The following is a 23,558-nucleotide window of genomic DNA, read 5'->3' on the forward strand; positions in this document are numbered from 1 at the left end:
AGATGGCCAAACTGCCAAAGCACCAACCGTTTATGTGGAACTCGGTTAGATCCTTAAAAATTCCCCTTTTTGGTAAGCTGTGATTGAACCTCCAACCTCAAAGTTGAAGAACAAAGCCTTAACCAGCTGAGCTATAACCTAACCCCCCACATCATCTGACCCTTCAAAACTTCTTTCCCTTGGCATTGAAAGCTTTTTCCAAAAGCATTCTTTTAAAACTTTTATTCTTTGACCTACAAACCAACATAAGGATCATGTTGGAAGTGTCATCGCTGAAATCAAAGCCAGTAAAGTGGAAAGTCAAAAACCACCGGAGGGGTTTATACTAGCATTCTCGAAAGTTCATGGCAACTTGGCAAGACAGCCCGCATATCTCCGACTGGCAATCAATAAATGCCAAGGGCATACACACACCCCCCACACACCCACACCCCACACCGCACACAACCAACTTCACAATGGAGACAAGAGGGAAAAACTTCTGAGAGCACTCATTCTTTTCTTTATTTTGTTGTATATTCTTGCGAATACGTGCCAGATTTATATGAGTTATAGTAACCTTCATGGATACTTTAGTTTCCATGTGACTGTGTGAGACCGCCACTACTAATAGATATATAACTCTTATGAATTATGACTACTAACAATGCTACTCTCATGGCTACTGATGGCCTTTTAACTCCTTGTTTATATTGATCCCTAATATCTCTATGTTTCACAAACCATTTACAGAGCTCCCATTGTTTCATAGTTACAGTCCTTCCACCTTTGTATAACTATAAAATTGGTATTGCATAATAGTTACATTGCATCACTTATGCCTATCAAAATTACGTGATAAATTTCTTTTCCATTACTTGTTACTTTGCTGTCGCAGCTTTTATGGCATTGCTTATTATCAATAGCTATTTGTAAAAACAATCAATTATGACACTAGTAAAGTGTTGTGAAGGGGAGATGTTAGTAGAAACTGTGTTAGAAGTAACTATTTTATGTTATAAGGGCATTTTTGTTGGGTGTTGAAGTGAAGAATAGAATTGAGAAACAGAAGGGAATGTTGCTGAAGAGATTAAGTTAAACAGGGCCCACTTCATATTCCTAGTTCCTTAGCCTTTAATCTGTTATTTTATGTTTATTTGATTGGGCTCATCATTGGATGGCCCTAATGGCATACGTGTAATACTTTGAAGCTGGATATTATAAATTGAATTCATGGATTGGAAGCCATGGCAGACCCAAAATGGAAGAAAGCTGTGGAAAATGAGATGTAAGCCTTAGAGAAGAGTTATTCAGGCTTGGCCATAATACCTAAAAGAAACTGCCTGTCAGTTATAGATGGTTCTACACTATTAAATACAAGTCCAATGGGGAAGATGAAAGGTATAAAGCTCGCTTGCTTGCTAAAGGATATACTAATATGCATGATGTGGATTACATAGAAATATTTGCTCTAGTAGAACCCTTGAATTTTGGTCATTTTAGGGATTTCCCCATACCGATGCAGGTTAGGTAGGATCTCCACATGATAGGAGATCTGCTTCAAGATATTTCACATTTTTGGGTGGAAATCTAGCCAGTTTGCTTAGTAAGAAACAAGTGTTATAGCTCGCTCCAGTGCAGAAGTATAGGGCAGTGGCAGCGATCAATTGTGAACTTATATGGTTAAAGAAATTACACTTTGATTTGGGATTAAGGATAAAATGATTTATGTCTATGTTTTGTGATAATCAAGTTGCCATCCACATAGCCTCCAACCATGTATTTCATGAGAACAAAACATATTGATGTGGATTGTCACTTTGTGAGAGGGAAGGTGGAGTCTAGGGAGATCTCTACTCCCTACATTTGTTCAAGAGACCAATTGGCTGACACTTCACTAAAGCTCTTGTCGGGCTTCAACAGATCTTTCATCAAGTTGGGAATGCTTGACACTTGGGTCCTGTTGTTTTGGATTTTGAGAACCGATTTTTCAGTCCCAAACTGCTTATTGGACTCAAAATTAAACGCAATTTTGAGTCCAATAATCAGTTTTGGACTCAAAATCGATTCTCAAAACCCAAAATGAACAGGGCCTTAGTCACCAGCTTGAGGGGCGACTGTTGGAGTACATACACCATAGTCAGCTTCACTGCATATATTTTAGTGCTGTATATCTACGCGTTTCTCCATATTCTCACTTTAAGTCCCTAATTAAGGGCATTCTTGTAATTCCTGAAGTTTCACGTCATTTATTCTCTCCATTCTCGTCTTTCTTCTTACATATTCTCTTATTTCACGTGCATTAATTTGAGGGGTAGTGTGTATATACTCACTTGTATGGTGTATATAAGTCCTGAGGTTTCATATTGTATATGTTGTGTATGCACATGTATGACTGTATGTAAGTTATTTAGATTAGATTAATTTTATTCCAATCAGTTTGTGTACACCCCAAGGTCAAATTATGTAGTTTTCGTTATATTGAATATATAAAAGAGAGGAAACATGTCCTGAACTCCTACTTCCTCGAACAGTTAGTACGGTTGGTTTCTTCCTCTTTCCTCTTTCGTCTTTCCTCCTCTTCTCTTCTAAACTTCAAGTAATATTGACAACTGTGTATGTACAATCCTATGACTTGTATAACACCTTATACAAACTGTGTATGCCCAAACTGTGCAAGATGCTTTCCCACTTTCCACACATGGGACATCACATTTCTTATTGTTACTCATAGGATAAACAGAACTATTGTTAAGCAAGTTCGCACATATGTAACTAAATGTTACAAGTATCCTCACTTGAAGATAAACTATGAAACAAGGAAAAAGCAAAATAATGTTGGAAGGATGACCTGTGCAAAAGGTTTCACAAGATTGGTTTCACAAGATTGAACCTTTTTTGTTCAATAAAGGTTTAAGGAGTTACAGAGAATGAGGGAATGGGGTTTCATTCCTGGGACTTCCTCGTCTACGAACTTGGCACCTTTTCGGATTGCTTGAAGATGAGTGTATGATGCGACAAAGGGACCCAGGAATTCAGAAAAATGGCCTTTGGAATCCCCCTCTCATAGGTAATCTGTCTTTCTTTGGTTCAGAACTAAAGATTTTCAAATGAATCATTCCTTTTTGGTACTCATTCTAATAGCAGCAATGACAGAAGAGGAAAGAAGGTACATGCCACCTGATTCATGACCGCTACCACTCTTCTTCTCAACATTCAGGCCCAGGAGGACACAATGACAAGGAAAAAGTTTAAGGAGCAATTAATGGGTTTGTTAGATTTCCCAAAACCATTAGTTATTGGAAAATCAAGAATAAATAGAACAAACAAAAGGGGTAGAGATTGTTATATTTAAACAGTTCCTTCTCCTTTAATGGTGGAACAAGAACCATCTGCTAGGCCCATAGGACCTCCCCTGACAGTGAGGTTTGGTAGAAAAAATGCCAAGTTTTACCAATGATATCGTGAGTCACTCTTGTGTTGATATTCCAAGATGTACCAGCACTGTTACATGGATTCTTCTAAATGCGTGAAGAATCCGTGTTGGACACTTCTTGGATTCCAATACTATAAGATTCCCGGAGACACTTCTAGATCTCTTTTAGATTTATCTATTTTTTTTCTGAATACTACTACAGCAACTTTACAATTACCATATGTTTTGAGTTTTACCGATCCTAATTAAGTTTCTTAAATGGAAATAAAATACTTTATCTACTTAACCTATTAAAATATTCAATATATTACTTGTTATAACCATATTATTATGTAAACATAAATAATATTTGAGAATTGATTTAAACATATTGGCAAATCCACGAATCGTTCTTTTTGAGGTTTGCTGAATCCAACACTCGATACCCGTGTTGGATTCCAACACTCGTATCCATACTTATGCAGCATACTGTACCAGGGACAGAAGTGTGGAAGGTCGAGGGCGTAACACCTGACTGACTGGTATATGCCTTAAGTGCAGTGACATTGAACTACAATCAGTACATATCAGCTGAAGTCGTTGAATGAGCCCCCAAGCTCCTCTAGCTTCTTGTCACAGGGACATGTCGAAATATATAAAGACGTACTGGCTCCTGATCTTCCATATCAGAAGATTGATCACTATTACCAACATTTTCCTGTGTCTCCATAAAGCATTCAACTAAAATTTTCAATTTTGTTCTGCTCAATCTCTTGAATTTTTCCTTGTCTATAATTGCAGTTCATGTGCTGTGAATTTATTTGTTTGAATCTATATTCTTGCAATTCGAACTAGTTGGTGGTTTCCTCTTGTACAAATCACATCATGCTATAAATACATTATCAGACAATGAAATGCTTATGTGAGAAGCAAAAACAAGGACTTAAAACTTGGTTTCTCCATTTTATATCATTGAGTCATCGAAACAAGTACATATCCTCTGATACCAACTGATACAATATAATGCGAGTTTGGCGATATGCACATGGTTTCTTCTAATAATCTATCCGATGCATCCAGAGTACAGAAATCTCTCAGATAAATAAAGACCTATAAAGTGAAGAACCTTGTTTCCTTGGTTTGACAATTTGTAGCTGTTAATCAAATTTGGGCAATAAATTATTCCACCTGTTGTGGTTATGTGTCTTGTTTTATAGGGAATAAGGACTTTCTATTATAGTTTTCTATCGGGAATAGGAAACCAAAGGGAGAAATTTATGGGGGTTTGGGAAATTTGTGGGTTGCCTCTTGTGTATCCTCATATGACTGGGAGAGAGGGAGAGCTAGAGTTAGCTCTTTAAGAAAGAAAATTCACAGGACCATGTGTGTGGCATGAGAGAGAGAGAGAGAGAGTGTTCTCTCCTTGATTTTATTCTCTTCTGGTGAGAAGTATATATAGTTTTTCCCCCATCTCTTGGGTTGCTCTTGTACGATCTTGGTTGAGAAGAAAGTGAAAGAGTTGTGGTCTGTGGGTTTTGGGTTAATCTGTTGTGATCCTTGTATTTTTTTAATTTGCCGCAGTGAAAATCCTGATCTCACCTATGGATGTACACATCTTGGCTGAAATGCTGAATCACATAAAATGTCGGTGTGTGCATCTTATGGTTTGTTTATTTCTACTATTCCATTTCTTTGCCTGCAATCGGATCGGATTTTGTCTCTCGGATTTCTCAATGCCACCAATTTCATAATCCAAGCTCCAAATTATTGCACCATTGGCAATCCAGGTACAGGTATTGGCATTGCATTACTGGTTTTCTTGTATGCTGAAAATTTAGTACCGATAATCGATTCTAAATTTGCCGAATCGTAATGGGTTGTTCCAATGTTGAGAATACCTAGTAGTTATGAAGAACTCGAGAAGCAAAGTTTCAAAGAAAACCCAAGCATGGAAACTGAACCTTCATGAAGAGATATAATGTCCTGAAGAAAACATTTCCCATCTCGGTTTTTTTTTTTTTCTGAAAAGAGTACTTAAGAAAGTCGGTGACCATTAGCAGTGCATGTAACGACACGGCTAGAACATGTTATCACACATAAGGTGATTCCCAATCCTAGAAAAGTGAAAAGTAAGAAGCAACTCAGTGTTTAATTTGTAATCAAGCAATTGGAAAATAAGGCCGCTACACCGAAATGAAATCTCTAGATTCCTATGACATCGAAAGCTGCACGTTTCCACTTCCTAAGAAATGCAATAGCTACTCTATTAATTTTTGTTTAATTTTTGCTTCCCTCATATTCAACATTCAGTAAATAACTAAATATACCCCTTGCTCTCAAATAAGACACTGAAAATAAATCATACAGTCAAAATTTTGCGGTAATTATGCCACACAATTAATGAAAACACCACTAAAATGTTCTTCTTTAACTCCATCTTGGGAGGTGCAGGATCTTGATAGAAACTGGGCATGGATCACTATCACGAATGTAGATCGTGGGAAAACACCACGAATGTAGTAGTTGGGCGATTGGAGCAGGTCATTATGGTATGATCCAATGGTGGTTTGTCACTGCCCATATTCCCACCGATTGGACAATCTCTACCGTCTGGTCAATGCTATTTTTCTTATCGAATGTGCCAAGCTCTTCTTTTTTTAACTATTCATTTGCAGCCTAATTGTAGTAACTTCTCCATTTTTTTTTGTTTTTAATGCTAATTTCAAACTCCACCATTAAAAAAATGTTAATTTTAAACTCTAGGAAGCCGTGGAGGTTTATGATGGCGTAAGTGAAGGAAAATAAACTATTGCACTTGGGCAAGATCGCATGGCCTTTTGTAGATAGCTGGAAGATGTCATTTCAGTGAGGTTTGAATCCTCATCTTACTCAATTTCTCATGTGCTAGGAAAAGGGCACGTGCGTTGCACGTGAGACTGAGGAATTTTACAACATACAAGTGCAGGAAGATGTTTATTTTACAACATAGACACCGGGTTAGCCGGCCAACAAAAACGAGATGGCCAGTCGCCTTGTGAAGATTCAAGAACTACATTGGATCAATCTTCTTCTCAATTCCAATTGCAAGCTCTACGACTACTGCTTCTTTCCATTCAGGACTTATTGGATCAAACTTTACGGAGTTGGCTTTTAAAACTCCAAAGAGAGACAGCAATGACCAATGGATGTGCAATGACTGCAGCATCTGCTCCAAATGTTTTCACATCTTCAGCTCAACTGTGACTTTTACCCGTGTCATCCAACAATCTTTATCACCTTGAAAGGTCATAATCTAGATTAGAGAACTAATAAACAGCATACAAAACATGACTAAAGTAAATACATCTTTTGGGAGTCCGTAAATAGGACGAACCATATTTACCTCGTTGAATCTAAATAGCTCAACTAAAATAAATGCATCTTTTGAAGTAAAACGATGAAATCGAATAAGATAAACAAAACCAGAAAGCGTATTTTGAGAAGAGGTTTTTTGTGGATTCTCTATGTAGGCCTAGTTTCTGGTTTTCCATGACTTTCAACATGTAACTTTTCTTTGGATTTCACATGGGACGGAAAAATTAATTAGATTGGAGAAATTGTTTAGGGTATAACAATTAAGACGGTGTTTTGTTTCGTTCTTCAACATAGCTTTATATTTCGTCTGGCTTGGTTGGTTGGAATTTGGATGATGCTATGATCTTTTCTAGGTTGTTTTTTAAGTTGGGATGTTTTCCATGAAAAATGATGTTGCAGTTACCCAAGTTTGTTAGAAAGAGATTTCTGACTTAATGGTCAGAATTAGATGTCCTCCATTCAAATTCTTTCGGGATGATTAGTATTTGATTGACAATTTAATTACGGGCAGTGATAAATCGACTCCCAAATATCTTAAACCGACCCCTCATGGGTCTCTTTCTCTCTCTTCTCTCTCTCTAACCCAGAGACGAGAGAAAGACACATGGGGAGTCGATTTAAGATATATGGGGGTCGATTTATCACTCCCCTATAATTAATTGAATGATAAATACTAAATTGTGTTGTTACACTAACCGTCTAACCATAAAAAAATACACAAGACCACAAAATTTAAAACCCATTTTTTTTAAAAAGGAATTATATAAATACTAAATAGGAAACCAATCAACTTGAGTTTTTTTCAAGAACTTCAATTACTCGGAATATTTTGCAACTAAAGAGATGAGAAGCAAGGAAATTACAAGCAGAGCTTTGCCATTAATAGAATTCATAAACAGTTAAGGAACAATGGATCAGAAAGCTTAAGTACCAAAAATTATCAATGTGTGTAACACTCCCACTACCCTCATGGTGCATTGCTTGCCGGAAGATCATAAAGCCTACAAGCTCACTGGTAGAGAAAGAAGCAATTCTCTTCGGAACAGCTGCCCCAAGACCTGTGTGACTTGTGTCAGACGCTGAATTGGAAATTCAAGGATTTGATTGGGATCCAAATGTCAACGCAAAAAGGGCTGTAAATGTGAGAAGTCCAAATCAAAATCTCCTCGGCATCCAAACGGGCCCTAAGCTAATTTCCCTGTAAACTTGGTCTCTGTCAAATGCTTGGCAAATGAATGGAGCGATTCTTGTTGATGTGCATGGGAGTTTTCATCGATTTTAATGTTCGATGAAGCTAACTGGTCTCTTCTGTTTTTGCTTATGAACAAGTCAGGCGATTGAATAACAACAGTCTTATTGGACACTACCCCGATTCTCTGTCCAGCATCAAAGGTCTCACTCTTGTGTATGTCTCTATTTCTTTATCTCTTCTTTAATTCTAGTTCTGTCATTGAACCTGTGAATTTATTTGTTTTGTCCGATGGTCAATAAGCTTCTGAAGTTTCTAAGCCTAAATTACTTGCAAAGATCTCTCTTTCAATAATCTGAGTGGATCCTTGCCGAAAATATCTGCTAGAACTTTCAAGTAAGCAAATCCTTTCTTTTTATTTTATTTTTACCATATGTGTGGTACTATTTTTAACTGCTACTTGGTTATTGAAAATTTTTCCCCCTTTCCCTTTTTTCTAGCATTCTTGGAAATCCTTTAATTTGTGGGCCAAGTTCAGAAACCAACTGTTCTGCAGTATCCTTAGAGTTGCTTTCGTTCCCACCAGATGCTGGTGTTCTTTCACATATGAAATGTTCGCATTATCTCAGAGTTTATGTTTTCCATCTATAATCAATATTCCGAACCAGCTGAATATTCTCCTAGAAGGGCTCAAATTATTCATACTTCCCTTTTGATGCCAAATGGATTTCATCTGTCTTCTCCATAGACCTGTCAAAGCAACCAAGAAATTACAATATGGAACACAACCTTTCACTATCTATATCCCATTCCTTTCACGTATGAACTTCCAAGATGTATTGATGATGCCAAACAGCATGAAAACTGTGTTTTCATGTAGAATTGTCAAAGTAAGCAAGAGAGATTAAAATGTAATATGCAATTGAATATGAATATGAAAAAAAAAATGAAATTTAACATATGTGTAAAGCTGAATATTTACCTTTTCCCATGACCTTCAAAACTTTCTTTTTCACCCCTCTTTTCCTGGGAAACAACAAAGATTACAATATGTAATTCCAAAACAATTAGATTATATCATAATTTATAAATGTAAGTTGTAGCATGAGCTCAGAATATAGCATTTCACATAAAAATAGCTCATTAATTCTCACAATATGACATTTCACGTAAGAATAGCTCATTAATTCCAATATGGGAATGCTAAATTAACGCAGTGCTTCAAAAAGATTCTAAATAATGGGGATGACAAATTGTTGAAAATCAAATTAATTTTCTCTGGGCTTTTGGGAGGATAAAACAAACAAGGGGGTGGAAATACTGGAAAAGTGGTGGAGATATCATTTCACAAAGGATTATATCATCTCTATGGATAATTATTAGCATGCCCCCAAAACCCATAAATGCAGTGAGGTAATAAAAATCAGAGACAGCAGAAACTACACCTCAGAAACTTCATTAAGCATGCTTTCTAGGTGCTCTTATGCAAGGATGTGAAGATACAAAAAAGGAAATAAACGCCAAAAGTTTCCCGTGAAAATCTTGATAAGAAATGCTTTCTGCTTGCTCATATGCAAACGAATCCGGCGAGCTCTTCAAACATTTAGAAATTACAAAGGTTGTGCTCAAAAACCTTTATTAAACATTTATTCCATGTGCTCGTATACAATGGACTGCAATGAGCTATGAAAAATAGAGAACCCACAGAAATTGCAACAAAGGATCTTCATTAAAGATGCTTTTCAAGTGCTCCTTTCATCCCAATAAAACTAAGTTGAATTAAAAAGAGAAGCTCAACATTTAAAACGAAGTTTTGTCATGATAAATGGCCTTTCCATTTCAAAAATAAAATAAATGGCCTTTCCAAACCACACCAATGAGAGCAATCCCATCAATCAATGAAACCAAAAAAGGATAAAAGAATGAAGTTACTCTAAAGTTATTGGAGCAAATAACCTGTTGTAAGTTATTAAAAAACAGGGAAGAAACATAAATCATACTCCCAAACTTCAATTAAAGATGATTTCCACGTGCTTTATGCAAAGGACTACAATAACCTATTTAACGACATTTAAACAACTTAAACTCCAGCTTGGGTTTTCACCTGAAGATTTTGATAGTTCTAACAACTTAAACCTGAAAATGACTTGTAATTCTATGTTGTGCATTCCAAGTCAATTACTTCATAAAAGCCATATGAAAGATAAAATATCTTATTTCTGTTTCCTCATCTTTGAGGGTTGCTAACATTTAGACCGAACTTATAACCTTTTATTAGAGTAGTGTAGATTTTTCTCAAGTCACTGATCTGATTCTGATTTCTCCCAATAAGGAAAAGTATAAAACTAAGGATTGCATGAATGGAAATTCTCATAGCAGTAGTTTTGGCACAAATGAAGATGTAGGAGTGAAAGCATCAATTGGAATTAAAATACACGAAAAACTTGAGCAATTCATAGGAGAAAATATGAGAATCCCTTAAACTAATGTATGTATTAAAAGTAATGTGGGTTGCGCAAAATCCAGTTTTCCAACCAGATACAATAGCAAATGATGTGCTGAGTGGACTAAAGCAACGGATTGCTAATCCGCTGTACGAGCTATTCATACCGAGGGTTAGCTAGAATGGATCTTTCATATGCATTTATGATACTGAAGTGATCTATGGTACTGTTCTTGAACAAATCTTAACAATGAGGGTTTGGGCCTGTAGCTCAATGGTTGAGGCTTTGTATCTCAACCTTGAGGTAGCAGGTTCGATCCCAGCTTACCTATAAAAAAAAAAACATAACAATGAGCACTCAAATATGGCAAGTGGTAAGGAATTCAAGCTAAGTAAAAGATTTAAAAAAATCTTCCTAACAGAAGGAATATAGTGAGAAGAAAAGTTATAGAGAAATGGGTACTTCATTTACAGCAAATAAACAATACATATGGCATTACATCCATGGTAATAAAAGGGCAAAACAATAATGAAGGTGCTGAAATTATTCAAACTAAAGGTGTAAAATGTTCTATCCTTTTCATACCTAGTGTTCTAGGCTAGGTTTGAAAAGGGGAAAGATAATCAACTACAATGGAACATGGTAATTGAAAAAATCAAACATGTACATGACTAAATTCACTTCTAATTCCATATGCTTCTTCCTTTGTTGTATAAAGTGGCCCAGGCAAATAGAGTCTGATGAGGTCAAATTTTCTACCACTGACATCAATAGAGTTTGAGAGAAGAGAAAAAAGCCTCAACAGATTGCTCATACTAAGGATCTTATTCATCATCCGTAATGGCATTTTAACATATGTATTTTTGCATCATTTTTAAAGGAGTTCAGATGGGAAAAGATGGGAAAAGACCCTGAAGTGGATCGTTGGGTATAAATTTATAATTATATGAGAAAGAGGCTGCAGCCAGAAACTTTTTTCATATTAGCTTCCAAAATGTATACAACAATATCTGTATCTGCTGGCTGTGTGTGGTCTTCCATCCAACTCAAGAGGTTAATAATTTAAATCTTGGCTGAGTTCAATTTTATGTTTTCTGCTCTTTTAGTATTTCTTCTGTCAAATTGCAAGGCATTGGAAGCAGGCGTAAAGCTACGAAAGTAACCATAACTCATGAAGCACCCAACAATTCCTACTATCCACCATCGAAGCGGATTGGACAAATTAATTCCACATAACAACTGACCAATATTTTTTCCAAGTGAATCAATCAGTCAAACACAAAATTTAAACAGCACCGATAACTGAAGAAATACTTTCTCAAAAAAATTAATAACTGAAGAAATAGTATGATCTACACAACGTCTCTATGACTATGCTTTAGAGTAAAATAAATGGATTAAAAGAACTCGATAGCATTAATGAAGACTATTGAGATAAAAAAGAAAATATAGAAATCCTCAAAGAGATACACAAATAAACAAAATATAGAGTTCTCTAATCCTGCCGCGGTGTAAATCTAGACACAGCATTGTGCAGTTTATTTATGAACCATTTATAGGTTTCCACTTAAAGGTTAGTAAATACAAGTAAAAATTAAAAATGGCATGGATTATGAACAATACAACAAAGGAACCAGCAAATTAGGAAGCAAATGAGAAACTTGACCAAGAATAGTCGGCATGCTTAGATAATCATAAGTAAAGAAGGCCCACATAGCCCAAAAAACCCGGATAACCAGTTATCACCAAAATTTGGACAGAAAATACCACAGAGAACAGTACATCATAAAGAGAAACTCACAATGACCAATAAGCATGAAGAAACTTGCAGTAAATGACTATATGAATGAGCAACTTGAGAAAGAACAATCATTGAGCATGGCTAATTATAAATAAACAAAGATCCAAGTACCAAAAACCTTTAGGTAATCAATCATGAACAAAATATCGACACAGAAAGACTCCATACGGCAAGAAATGGTGAATAAACAGCAAGGAATACGCAGACTACACCCTAAACCAGATGAAAACTATCGATTTAAATAGAAAACCATCATTGGAAGAAAACCAGTATCCGCAAAAAACTATTTAGCATTTGATCAAAGAACTGATTGGATATCTACTTTCCAGACGAAACCCACTATTCCAAACAAACAACAAATGCTAATAATGCCAGACATGTCATTGCCCAATCCCCATCAATTCTGAAAAGCTATCTCTGGGATAGCTTTGCAGATCATAAACAATGCATTCATACTCTCCTTATCTCGTAGATGGCATCACTGCAACTACAAACATTACAACATTGGGCACAGACCCAAATACTCGGTCAGTCCTGTGTCTGGATTGTTGATCATCTGTTACCAATTGAATTTAATGAGGCAAGCCCACTATGGTACAATGTGTCTCACTTTCAATCATAGTTAGCAAAACGTGATTCGGCCAAAAAAAAAAAAACGGGACAACAAAAATTAGAGTTTAATACAGTATCGGTTCAAAAAAACATAGTAAAAAAATGGAAACACAAGAAAATGAGTTTAAAATTTTGTCATTTACAAAATATAGTGGGGGTAAAATTGGAAGGTTCGCCGAAAAAACGTGTAAAACGTTTGCCTCAAAAAACAGAGTTTTTTCATTGTAAAAGTTTTAAATGGAGTATTAAACGGCACACTGATAAAATGCCGTTTTCCGTTTTGCTAACTATGCTTTCAATTGATTTGAACCGTCGGTCTGGTAGTCCTTGTGTTGGTTAAAGAAGCGCATGACCATTTGTTGTCTGTGTCTGAAGTTTCTTTTTGTAAATAAAATCAATAAAAAGGGGTCATAAGGTGGGCCAATCTAACAAGGGGCATCACAACATGTACTTTGATGGGTCTTGATTCTCAACTTACTCAATAGAAAGAGCGGACTGCTCCAAGTTAGTTAATATTTTCCATTACCTATATCTTTTTCACCTGGTTGATCTTTTGATCAGGGTCAGTGATCTTGCAAAAGAAGATTAGAAAATAACAAACTATAATTAATGAACAATATCATAACATTACAGGTACAACATGAATATCGTTACAGGTATTAAAGAACAATTTATTAATTAGTAGAATGAACATTAAGTGGAAAGAAAACATATTTGGAAAATCCCATTAAAAAAAACATACATGGAAAAAAGAAAATTATGTAATTTTATTTATGCTGGAAAACAGTAAATGGAACATTATATGGTTATGAAAAGTATTACTAAAATTCAATCAAAGTGAAAGTGAGGGAAGTTAATGTAAAGAATTAGCATGGATGCAATTAAGCACAAAATTCCACACATGTGCTCTGTCTCTCTCAATTAAAAGGTGCAAAACCAGGTAAGAATAATTCACTGTATCTCAATGTTTGGAAAGCAATTGTTATTTATCAAAGCAAATAACCTAGATGAAATCATGCCTCCTTTTTAACATTAAAAAGTAAAGATGCCCTATTTTTTTCTGAATAGCATTACAGAAATGCATTCGGAACCCATATTTTTTTTAATAGCATTAAAGTAAAGATGCCCTAATTGAGAAGAGAATTTCACAGTCCTTATTTGCACTAAAATTGCTTTCTTCCATTACCACTTTATACAACTTTTCTTCTAGTATCGATTTTACTGCTATTCTTCACAATGGTAAAGGGAGTAATTGGTTTTCCCCAATTATAAATGAAATATTCTATTGCCTAGGATTTATTAGCAACATCTCTAATGTCTCAGGATATCATCATCAAAGTATATTAATTCTTAGAAAATTTGTAAGGAACCAATTAAAAAGGAAAATACAAGGTGAGTTAGAGCAATTATCAAAACAAGGTAGTGCCAATAGCAATTGCCTAATAAATTTGCAAACTAATGATTGACATAGAAAGCTATAAAAGAAATGAGAAAAATTGGAATGAACAAGGAATCACAATGTAAGAATCCATAACACCTGTTAAAAGGTTGTGTAGAACACAAACCTGACTGCATGCTATGCCTAATACTGCCATTGCGGAATAGTAGATATGGCTCAACTGATGTAGAAAGAAAGCTGGAGTAAGAAACCCAATAGACTACATAGTCTGTGGACCCAAATGTTCAAGAAAAAGGTAAAATAAGCAGTTTAAACAGACAACTTCAATGATAACATTGCAACATAAAAATCATTGGCAGTATTCAAGATGCTAGTTAAAAACATAATAGTACAAACAGATCACCAGCATACCATAGAAACTATATACATAGGAATCTTACACTGGGTGTTGTGCCTGCTTTGTAATATCACAATTCCATATTGTGAATAAGCTTATTAGCTACATTTTGTTTTTTTAGTTTCCACTTCCCACGCCCCATATAAACAGAAATTGGTTGCCCTTTTAGAATATTATTCCATCAACTCAGTAGTGTTACTTATGATCAAGACATGTTGTAGACTTTTCCGTGGGAAAACCTTTGATGTAAATGACAAGGGGTATCACTACCATCGATCAATAGCATTTCCAGAATTAATTCTCATGCCATTGCAATCAAAAGGGGCCAGTGGGAAGAGAAGAAAACCCAACATTTCCATCATAAAGTTTTTGTTGCAATGGAAATTGGCCATATGGGAAGAGGAAAATAACCCAATTTATTGCAATCGAAACAGGGCCGATGGGAAGAGGGAAAAATCAGTTTAAAAAAACAGTGAAAAAAACCCAATTTCTACGAGAAATGTTTTTCCTGTAATCGAAAAGGGACATGTGGGAAGAGAAGAAAACCCAGGCTTAGAAAAAATTAATCATATTGGTAATATGAACAAACCCTAGGCTGAAGAGAACAAGAGGAGAGAAAGAAAGAGGGAAAAAGAAGAAGAAAAAGAGTACATGGCATAAAGCTTCGGTGTGAGCGAGAAGCCATTGTCTCGAGCAAGATTTAGACGAAACAGAAAATAAGAAGTAGAGTCTTGGATGATAAGAACAGATTTGCAGAGACAGATGGTGGCGTTACGAAGAAACATGTAGTAGTGTCTTTAGGGAGAAAAGAGCAGATTGAGGCAAGCAGCGATGTCGTGTTTCAGAGGAGAAGAGGTGCGGTGATAGAAGGAGATTGGCGAGGCAGATGGTGACGACGATGAGGAAAACATGCATGTTGGATTCCTTCCTTGTTTTGCAACATATGTACATATACGGGGAACAACTGGTGAGAATTTTGGACTGATATGGAGGGGCAAAGCAAGAGGCAGAAATGACAAGAATGCCTTAGTAAAATCTGACTTATTTGGAAAGTTTTCTGAAACAAAGTGTAGGACGTAGATGGAATTTCCATAAAAGATGGTTGACGAACTTTCGCTGGTTTAGGCTTTTAGAATAGTAAGGATAAGGATTGTGTGTTCTGTGAAAGAATTGATTTGAAGACAGGCAGATGGGTTTTCTCCTTCCAAATTGAATATTTTTAATATTATTTCATTCAAGGCATGTGGATTTTCAACTCAGGTTCACTTTATTTTATTGTGCTAGAATGTCGGACAAGTTTCTGTGACAATTTCAAATTGGGATATGTACACTCTTTTGGGGGTTTATGTTACGTGTCAAAGAGTCTTGTATTTGTTGATAACTATTGATGAGATTTTTCCTATTAGTTAGGATGTTAGTAGTGTGAATCAAGAGTAATAAGTTAGAGTCTATCATGTTGGGAGTTATCAAGAGCAATGAGTTAGGACTTATCAAGAGTCCATTAAGTTAGGAATTTCCTATCCTTTCTCCTACTGTTATGCAAGTGTACGTGAGATATAAATGTGGCTCTAAATGTATAAAGAGAGAAGGAATTATCAGTAAGCAGAAATTTATCCCAAAAATTGTGTTTTATGCACGAAGGAGGATTGGTCCTTCCCTCGAAGTGGATCAAAAGGCTGATCTTCCCTCTAAGGAGATCAAATCCATTGCGAACCGTTCGGATTCGTAACAGTTTAGTTACGTGCCAGACAACAAATAGAAGTTTCCATTTTTTTCATCTTTGTGCTCATACAGTTATAATTTTAGGACTTTTAATCTAAAAGGTTGTCACTGATGTTATGTGGGTTTTGGTTTGGAGGATTGTGTTTGAAATCCTTTCTTTCTTCTCTTTGTTTAAAAGAATGTTGTGAAAATTAATGCCGCAGAGAGTTGAATCATCTATGAACATGAAGAAATGAGCAATTTTCCGGATTTTGTCGTGATCACCAAAAATAGCTGACAGTTCTCCCACTTCCCTGGAAATGGAAGACCCTCTACCTGTAATTGAATCAATGTAGCTGGGTTTTGAAGATAAAAGAGATGTTGTAGTCAACATTTCGTTCCTTTTGGATTCATTCAATTTTATTTTTTCTTTTTTCTTTTTTGGTGGTGACGAAATTGTGGGAATTGAGATCTTTCTAGAATAACCTACTGTATGGATCATTTATCAGCAAAACAACATTTTTATTGGATTATCGTCACATTTGTCCTAAATAGTATGTATTTTAAATTTTGGATAAGAGGAATTACTTAATTCAAAATTTCTAGCCCTCCCGAGACCCTGCAACGGCAATGGCGGGAGCCTCGTGCACTAGGCCACCATTTTAGGAATTACTTAATTCAAAATTTCTACTTTTTGATAAAGAAAGGAAATCTTCTAATGATTCTGTAGCCGCATTTCATGGAAATCTTCTAATGCTTCAGTAGTTGTATTTTGTTGCTAACCTTGCTAGCTTGAGTTGCAGTTGGGAAGGTCTACTCGCAAAGCATGACAGTTGCTTGGGTGGATTAGAGTGACATTGAAGATTCATCTTATTCATCACTTAAGAACAGTAGACAATGTTCACCACTTGAACTTTCTATTTCTCTCTATTGATATATTGGCTTTCATTTGTTGGCTTAGAAGTTGTGACTTTGCTCGGTTTTCATTTTGCTTACGTTTACAAAACTCAATTTGTCACTCTTCCCTCCTCCTTTTGTTTTTTTGACGAATTCATTTTTCTCTCTTTTTTATGAAACTGAATTTGTTATGGGAAATGTTATCAGCACTACTCTATTTTGATGAGGGCACTCCTCACTTTATTAAAAGTACGGTATGGCCCGCACCATAAAATGATCCAAACCGTCCATTAGATGGGCCACAGCCTAAATAGGTTGTGCCCCAAAAAATAATTTTTAGGTTGATCCTAACCCTCCGATCTATAGAGGGTTAGGATCAACCCTCTAACATTCAGATCGGAGGGTTAAGATCAACCTATGGAAATGATTTTTGGGGCACAACCTATTTAGGCTGTGGCCCATCTAATGGACGGTTTGGATCATATTATGGTGCATGCCATACCGTACTTTTAATAAAGTGAGGAGTGCCCTCATCAAAATACAGTAGTGCTGATAACATTCGCCTTTGTTATTCTTTCCTTATCTCCATTTTTAAATTTATCATTTCTACGAGCTATTACACTTTTTTCACAATTTTGGAGGCAAAACCTGCATCTCCAAACTGAATCCTTTTAACAAATGCTTATTTTTTTCCTTTAAAACAATTTTAAGCCATACTTTCTTTTCTCTCCCTGCATCGCACCAATTGAACAAAGTATTACTTGTTTATATCTAGTCTCCTAGACAAAACATCTCCAACTGCGCCCTCTTTGGCAAGGGAGTGGGCCATGACATTTACTTCTCTAAGAACATTAAGAAAGCTAAAATTCTATTCAAAACTAAATTCCCTAAAGTACCAATTAATGCCCATCATTCTTCCTTAACATCCATCCTATAGTATTTGATGATCCTCTTCGATCAAAAGAGACCCACCTAGCCTTTCATAAAAATTTGAGGAATCACATTACTAACTTTAGAGAGGAAGTACTTTATATGTTAATAAGAATGAGCACATTGACTTAATGCAAGAGGAAACCCATATCAATGAAGAATTGGTTAAGGAAAGGAAACATCTCAAGATGGAATATGAAAATATTTTGAGGGAGGAGATAAAGTTGGAGAAAAATCAAGGCAATTTGGCTTAAAGGAAGGAGATCATAATACCGCGCTTTCTTTCTCCTCATTGTATGGAAAGTGCGAGGAGAACATTAAAAAAACCATGATATGTAAAGTTGGTTAGAAAGGGAATGAGGAAGATGAAGTGAGGAGCACATTAAAAAGGACCTAATTAGTGGAATGTTTCAAGGAATTTCATGGAAGGGGAAGAATTGGAAATCCACGTTCATCACTCTAATACTGTTAACCTACCAACTTCTCCAAAAGCTTAAGCTGTTGGAGAAAGGCGTTATTTATCTTTTATACTTCAACACTCTCCCGCACGTGTGGCCCACTTGACAAATACGTGGAACATGCGGACCCACTTTGGGCCGACCATCGCATGTGGATTTTTGCTATGTTGGAGAAAGGCGTTATTTATCTTTTATACTTTAAGAAATACCAAAAAAGACTAATACCAAAAAAGGAGCAACCGAAATATTAGACATTAAGCCTATAATAAGTTTTCGTACATAGTGTAGGTAAAGTGTTAGCCAAAGTGTTTGCAAGAAGATTAAAGAATGCTATGGGAGTTGTGATATCCCAATTTGAAGCATTTGTAAAATGGAGACAAATAGTAGATGGTAATGAATGCCTTGATTTTAGAAAGCAGCACAAACCAGGTTTTTGCTTGCAAGATTGACATGTATAAGGCATAACCATAACAATTCCGATTTTATAGATTCTGTAAAAAAAACAAAAAGAGATTTGGAGGAATGGAGAAAATTTGTAAACACATGCATCTCATCGGCTCACTTTTTGATGTTACTGCACTGTTCACCATTGGGTTTTTTTGGGTGTTCTAGAGGCATTCACCAAGGAGATCCACTATCGTTCTACCTTTTCATCATGGTAGTGGAGGCTGTCAATTTTTTAATAAAAAGAGTTGAAGAAGGAAATCTAATGGGACAATTTGTGACTTGTGGAGGAGCAACTCCAATATCACATGTACAATTTTCAAATAATATCCTCACATTTCTTAATAATAATTAGGAACCGATAATCTAAGAATAGTTTTTAGATGGTTTGAATTGGTATCGGGATTGAAAATCAATTTGGCCGCCAATTTGTGGGTGGTTCAAGCTCAATTTCAATGGCAGTGCAAAAGGCAAACTAGGCCCAGCTGGGATTGGAGGGCTCTTTGCGTGATGCTGAGGGCAATATAATTTTCTCATATTCCGGCTTGGCAGGTACATGCGAATCGACTAAAGCAGAAGCAAGAGCTCTTTTATATGGGCTTAAATGGTATACAAACCATCATCTCGGTCCGTTAATAGTGGAGGGTGATTCTTCCAACATCATCATGGGCGAGTGGAGAAGCCCTGGGCCTAGGAAACTATCTAACATCATTTCAGAAATTCGGGACTGCTGCTAGGTCATTCGACTGAATTTTGTTTTTCGCATACTTACATGTCAGCAAATGAAAAGGCCGATGAACTTGCAAAAGCATGGGTGGATACCCGATGTATGGAAAATTTTTGTTCCAATGTTATAAGGCGCTTAGGCCGAGGGCTTGGTGTCTTTTTGTATCTTCTCGAGTCTTATAGACGTATATTATATTGTGCTGGGGACGTCTTGTCCCCTGCATCCTCTTGTATGGTTGTTCTAATTAATAAAGTCACCTTATTCCCCACCCCACAGAAAAAAAAAATTCAATATGGAGGAAAAGTTTGGTAGATGGTATTGGTACGGAGGATGAAGAAGTATAGAAAACCTTACGGATTTGATGGGCCGCAAAAAAGGAAATTTCTCCATATTACATCTAGGACTGCAACTAGAAGTAGGAATACCGGCACCATCTTGTTGGGACCTGACCACGAGAAAATGGAAAGTTACTCTTGAAAAAAGAGTATGATTTGGGTGTAGAATCACTCTCATCAAGACAGCTTTGGCGAACCTACCAATATACTTTATGTCACTATTCAAGATCCCATCAAAGATAGCAGCTAGAATGCCGAAGCTTCAATGTGACCTCTTATAGGAAGGTAAGGAAAAAGAGCAAGCAAGTCAAAGAAACAAGGAGGTCTTGTGACAGGCAAACCAAAGGAAGAAACAAGGCATTTGTGGGAAAGTGGCTTTAGATATTTAGTGAGGAAAAAGAAGTCTTATGGCACAAAGTTTTAGGGGCAAAATATGGGAAGGCATGGGGGCATTGGGAGTGTAAGAACCCACCAATAGGAAGAGTTTCGGGTGCATAACAGTCAATTTGTATATCACACACTTTGTATGATTCTAGATTTAAATTTGGTATGAAAGAGGAGACTGAACTTGATTTTGGGAAGATTTATGGGTGGGTAGGTCATCTTTTTTTCCATGCATTTTTGTACCTATTTCTTTTTGTTATTCTTAGAAGGGGTGAGGGTTTGTGAATGCAACGAGTCATCTTTGGCTCCAACTAGGATAGTATCTTTCAGACTTTCACATGGACAAAAGCGGGGAGAAAAATCAACTTGTGTGAGAACTCAAAAGAAAAAAGATTCAAGTAGCAAGTAAAGTAGGTGTGTGTTGTGTTTGAAGATGGAGGAAACACTTGACACTGTAATGATTCATTCTCCCTTCTCAAGAATATTATGATGTATACCCTTGTATGAAGCATTGGCATAGGTATTCCTAAACTCGATCAAGAAAATTATTCTTGATTGAGGAGGTGGCCAGGGGGCCTCCCTCATATAAGATGATTTGGCATATTTGGGAGGAAAGAAACAATCAAATGTTCAATGAGCCCCACTACCACATTGAAAGGATAATTATGCACATGAAAATCGATTTCATTCCAATGGACAAAAAAAGGTGAAAGCAATATCCCATAAATTTAAGTCAAAGTCAGATAAGGCAAAAGCCAATTAGGGCTATATTCTAGAGACTTATTTTCTTACTATTGTATGTGATTTCGCAAAAAATAAAGCCCCCAAATTAAAATATGAGGAATGATAGATACAAGGGAGCTCTTGCATAAAGAGCTGCAAAAGGGCTCGTGATTGGATCCACATCATCAAATGTAACTGATTTTTCTTTTTCAACCAATTTTAAAATGTACCTGAAAATGATGTGGATCCAATGAATAGCTCTTTTGCCGCTCTTTATGCAAGGAGTCCCTTGTATCTATCATTGCCCAAATATGGGTATTTACACAAAATTAAGGGGAGTGATAAATCGACTCCCAAATATGATAAATCGACTCCCCCATGTGTCTTTCTCTCTCCTCTGGGTTAGAGAGAGAAGGAGGAGAGAGATAGACACATGGGGGAGTCGATTTATCATTTTGGTGGGTCGATTTATCACTGCCCAAAACTAACTATCAAGTAATCAATAGTCACCATTTATGATGCCCATGACTTTGACTTGATGCGATACAATGAGATATGTGAGAAATAATAAAAGCTTATTTTCTAATGAGACCCTGTAAACCTCTTTTATGGAAAGTGAAAAGGCAAAAATACCCTCTTAATAAAAGTAATTGACTTTTAAATTAATATAAAACAAATTTAAGAAGGTATTTGCTAGGAAATTTTTCAGAGAGCCATATTGTGACTCACTTTTGTAGGAGAGAACGGCCACGTAAACTCACTTTTTAGCAGATTTTGTCTTATTCATTTAATTCAACAGCCACGTAGATGTTGGAAAAGTAATTTCAAACAGTGAATTGCTGTGTGGGGCCCACCCAAGTCCACACCAAAATTGATTTTATCTTTAGATATTTTAGAATTTTGGAAGTTTGAGTGGGAATTGAGTTTTAGCAGCTAAAGGAGTTTTATTTAGTCTTATTATCCTAAAGAGTCTAAGAGTTAGGTGGAGTTCTATTAGAAGTATTGAAGTAGGACACGTATAGTTTGATGGTTATTGATCGTACAAAGCAATAGTTCTACATAAAGGGCTTCTTGTAGTTATTTATTTTAATGATAGGGAATAGAGTTATGAAACAATAGTTTTATGAGAAAAGTTTCCACCGTATCAGAAAAGCCAAGGCGAATTCAAGAAACCAACGTAAGAGTTCGATAAGTTCGCAACATGACTGGTAACACCAATTCTTCAAGTTTTCAGCAAAGTGTTCCTTTATTTAAAGGTGAAAATTTTCAATTTTGGCCTATGAAGATGAAGACGTTATTTATGTCTTATGAATTATGAGAATTTGTGGAGAATGGGTATGAAAATTTTGCAGAACTGGAAAGATTGACCATGACACAAAAGAACGAATTAAAGGAGAGGAAAAAGAAAGATGCAAGGGCTCTTTTCCTCATTCAACAAGCCATGGATGAACCAATATTTCCAAGGATTATTGCTGCAACTACATCAAAGGAAGCATGTGTTTTGAGAATTTGATTATGAAAAATTCTGAATCAATTCAAGTTTTTTTCTCTAGAGTGAGTTCTATTGTAAATCAAATAAGAACTTATGGAGAAAAAATAGATGATCAAAAAATTGTTGAAAAAGTGTTAAGGAGTCTTCCAAATAAATTTGATCATGTAGTTGCTGCCATAGAAGAGTCTAAGGATTTAACTAAATATTCTATGAATGAATTAATGGGTTCTTTGCAAGCACATGAACAGAGATTGAATAGGAATGCAAAAAATCCACTAGAGCAAGCGTTTCAATCAAAAGTGAATTTGAAGAAAAGATCAGATGATTCAAATAAAGGTTTCCGAGGAGGAAGAGGCTGTGGACGTGGTGGATTCAACGGCAGAGGAAGAGGTAGAGGCAAATTCATTGGTTATCAAAGAAATCAAAGTGAAGGTAACCATGAATCTACTTCATTATTTTGTTCTTTTTGCAAGAAATCAAACCATGCTGATAAGGATTGTTGGTATAAGGACAGTGTAAATCAAAATAAAAATTTACCACAATATTTTCATTGTAAAAAGTATGGTCATATTGAAAAAAAATATCATCAAAAGGCTAGGTAACAAGCAAACTATCATGAAGAGAAAAGTGATGACAAAGTTGAACAAGAAGATAACGTATTTTTATCATGTCTTTCTGCCAATGTTGAATTGAATGATGAAATATGGTATTTAGATAGTGTTTGTAGTAACCACATGACCGGGAACAAAGATTATTTTCTCGAAATAGATGAAACTGTCAAACCACAAGTAAGGATGGGTGATAATAATCATGTTAATGCCCATGGAATTGGTCACATCGTAGTTTCTACACTGGTTGGCAAGAAAAAAAATTCAAA

The 23,558-nt window shown here is 36.0% G+C and overlaps 1 long non-coding RNA gene across 2 annotated transcripts; it reads right to left on the reverse strand.

Moving 5' to 3' along the window:
- Positions 1–7,741: 7,741 nt before the first annotated feature.
- On the reverse strand, positions 7,742–15,373 carry LOC143853515 (uncharacterized). 2 transcript variants are annotated; one of them, XR_013237153.1, is made up of 5 exons: positions 15,242–15,373; positions 14,360–14,413; positions 10,548–10,708; positions 8,920–8,963; positions 7,742–8,687 (listed from the first exon to the last, which is right to left on the reverse strand). It is a non-coding gene; the product is annotated as an uncharacterized LOC143853515 (long non-coding RNA). The 2 variants fall into 2 exon arrangements; XR_013237154.1 differs by lacking the exons at positions 14,360–14,413; positions 15,242–15,373 and adding an exon at positions 14,634–14,781.
- Between the last annotated feature and the right edge of the window lie 8,185 nt (positions 15,374–23,558).

Source organism: Tasmannia lanceolata, unplaced genomic scaffold (genome assembly GCF_043159265.1).
Source record: "Tasmannia lanceolata isolate RefF3 unplaced genomic scaffold, GAP_Taslan_0.1 ptg000019l, whole genome shotgun sequence".
NCBI classification, from domain to species: domain Eukaryota; kingdom Viridiplantae; phylum Streptophyta; class Magnoliopsida; order Canellales; family Winteraceae; genus Tasmannia; species Tasmannia lanceolata.